We start from the raw sequence: 3,487 nt of genomic DNA, 5'->3' as shown, positions 1-3,487 counted from the left end.
GCATCTGTTTTATATTCTATATTTTATATAACATATATATTTATATTTTATATTCCCATTTATAATTTTTTTTTTTTGACCAGGCTATAATATCAATTACATTTAAAAATGAAATAAGTTGTGTAAAATCTGATTTAAAATGAAAATGAAGTGTGTTTACATGAGCACTAATAATACGATCATTATCTGATTTCAGCAGCCAAAATCAGATTGAAGACATTATTTCATTTCTAGAAATTCTATAAAGACACAGTGATGTTAGTCCAGTTACAGGATTATTCAATGTTTGTGTGCTGTTAATCTGCTTTCCCTTCAAAACCCCGAAAGCAGAAACATCACAAACTTAACAGCTCAGAAAAGGATAGCAGTTTCTGTTATTTCTAACCTTAAAACACAGTAAAGTGACTACATGTGGGGAAAAAGTGTCATATCTTTAGATCTATGATGGTGCTTGTTTTCATCAGCAGTGTGTCAGTGCTTCACACACCACAAACCAAAACTGCACATCACATGAAATTAATAGCAGTCTAAAATAAAGTGATTGGCTTTAGAGATTTATTACTACAGTGGAAAATTATGATGGGACACTATTTAATCCACATCTACAGTTACACAGGGAAAATGCTGTAATTGTGCTGTAAATATGTAAATATTTTTATTAAAATGTTTTGTACTCTGTGTGATGTTCATGGTGTATTGAAGCTTGAATTCTTTATCATTACAGTCCTGATACAATGTTATAGTTTTTACAATTTCATCATAAACCCAGTCCAACAGCAAATTTTGTGGTTTTTGTGTCACTCTGTTGGTTTGTGGTTTTTTTGTTTTTTTGTTTGTTTGTTTGTTTTTTAATTAATTGATTATTAATGTCTTCTGGTGTCCAGCAGGATATCAGTGTGATTTTCACTCATAAATATGTTGAATGTTCAATAACAGATTTTCACTGAAATTAACAGGGAAAAGTGGGGTTGAATGTGATTCTCTCACCATCATAAACAATAAACTCTCATAACTTTATCCAACTTGGATAAACACTGATTTATTGTGTTTTACCTTTTTACCTGATCTCAAACACAAAACCTTTCCTCAACTCCACAAAACACCAGATTTATTACTTAAATTCTGTCAGTTTATTATTAATCTCAGGTTTACACACACTGAAGATTCACATAATGATAAACTCATCAAAGTTGGTGCTGTGGGAAAAAGCAGCTTGTAAATGACCTGGTTATCCATGCACACGTTCTTAACGATGAGCCGAAACACACACACAGACACAACACATGTACAGCTGCTAAACTTTCTGACACACTCACAATTTGGTAACACTGTAGTTCAGACACATCTTAGACCATTGATATGAAAACATTGATGCCTCATGAAGCTGAGCGAGACATGTTAGGAATGCTGCCATCTTGGCAACTTTTTCAAGATTTCTCTCTCTTTTTTCTGTGTGTGTGTGTGTGTGTGTGTGTGTGTGTTTTCATTTTATGAGGGATTTTATGCAGGACTTGTGGCCAATTTACAGCTGCAATTGAGGTGAGTTTACAGGTTAGGCTACTATTTAGTGATGTTTATCCTATCCATTAAATTAACCTCAGTTCTTAGAGAATATTCTTAATAGTTGGTAAAATTTTTGGTAATATATTTGGTAAAATCTGATCAAATTAATTTAGTGATTGTGAGGATGAATATGTGATTAATATGAACTTGGTTTGTGTGGTTTATTTATCATGATGTAACAAGCAATAAAATTAACATTATATTGCTGATAAATGATGTTTTGTTAATGCTGACATGTAAATTAAAAACATCAAGCATCTTCTCTTTCTGACACGTGCTGCTGTTATGAATGCCATATTGCTGAGATTTCTAATATGAAGGAGCAGGGTAATTTAACAGAGTATGCCCATTCTCCAGCCACCTCTGCTCAGTTACACATGGTGTTGATGGGATGGAGCAGATGTTAGGTTTCCTTTAATAAACCCTGTTTTTCATTTCACACAAGAAGGTTATCAGTCAAGTCTAACTTTAGGCCTGTCTTAGGCTATGGTGAGCTACTGTACATCAGTGCCTCTTCCCCCTGTTGGATAGTGTATATCATTGAGTTTTACATTTTATTACTGACTGCAAATACACTATACACCAGTGTGAACTGTGAGTTCAATAGCCATCAATCTGTCTGCCCAAATGTCTACTAAGACTTGTTTCCTCTTATCTTCGTTCGTATCTTTAAAGTACTAATGGTTTATATGTCCTGCGTTTTAAAAACAGGTTTCAGTTGGCTGTTCTCCATGCCAGGACATAACTCGTGAAAATAGGATGCAAGTATGCTGCCCCTTCAGCATGGAACACTGTACAAAAGGACCTTAATCAAACTGAATTGGTTTCATGGGGAGAATTTAAGCTGGCTCCTTCGGTAAATGCTGCTGTAGATAATTGCTATTTCTCCACTCATTTATGACTGTATTGTAACATTACATTGTCTGTTTGCTTGTTGAAATTTTGTACGCTGCCCTCACGGCCAGGTCTCGTGAAAAGAGATTTTTAATCTCAACGAGACTTTACCTGGTTGCCCACGTAAGCCCTGTTACATTGATTGTCTCAATAATTAATAGCTCTGAACATAGTTTGAGCCCTGGGTTTCGCTGTGAAAACTCTATTTGTTGTTAAAAAAGGATAAACCTTCATGAAGACCAGAAAGCTGACTATGGGAGAAAAAGCACATGGGACGTGGTGGCTAAGTGGTGGTTAAGACGTTGGACTTCTGATCGGAAGGTTGAGAGCTCAAATCCCAGCACCACCAAGCTGCCACTGCTGGGGCCTTGAGCAAGGCCCTTAACCCTCAACTGCTCAGTTGTATAAGTGAGATAATTGTAAGTCGCTCTGGATAAGGGCATCTACCAAATGTCGTAAATGTAAATGTAAAGCAGGCCATTTTGAAGCTGAGAAAAAAGGGAAAATAGATCAGAGCCATTCCACAAGCAATGAGCATAGCCAATACATCAATTTGGAATGTCCTGGAAAAAAAGAAACCACTGGTGTACTAACAACCAGATATCAAACATGTTGGCCAAGGAACACAACAGCATTTGATAACAGAACATTGTGAAACCCTAAAATGAGATTTTCGCCCTTGTAGCTACCCACATAAATATAGATATTAGGCAATGGTTTAAACATTCATGCCTCATCTACACAGAACAGAAGAAAAAACATTTACTACTAAATTAGCTAGGAATTTATTTAATTGTTTAATTTTATCTTCACTAACGAGCAATAATGTTAGAACTGTGTGTGTGGATTCTCACTGTGTCATATTTTTTTGCTGTGAGAAGACCATACTCATGTACAATTTTGATGTTTATTCTCTACTTCCATGTGTTAGTAAATAAGGTAGGCTTACTTATGATACTTTGTCAAGCTGGGTGGTTATATGGTGTTATGCGGAATTGGCAATTCATATTGTCAAAATGGAAACCTGACA

This window comes from Pangasianodon hypophthalmus, chromosome 4 (genome assembly GCF_027358585.1).
Source record: "Pangasianodon hypophthalmus isolate fPanHyp1 chromosome 4, fPanHyp1.pri, whole genome shotgun sequence".
Lineage (NCBI taxonomy): Eukaryota > Metazoa > Chordata > Actinopteri > Siluriformes > Pangasiidae > Pangasianodon > Pangasianodon hypophthalmus.
The sequence above is the reverse complement of the archived record's forward strand: the minus strand, read 5'-3'. Positions refer to the sequence as shown.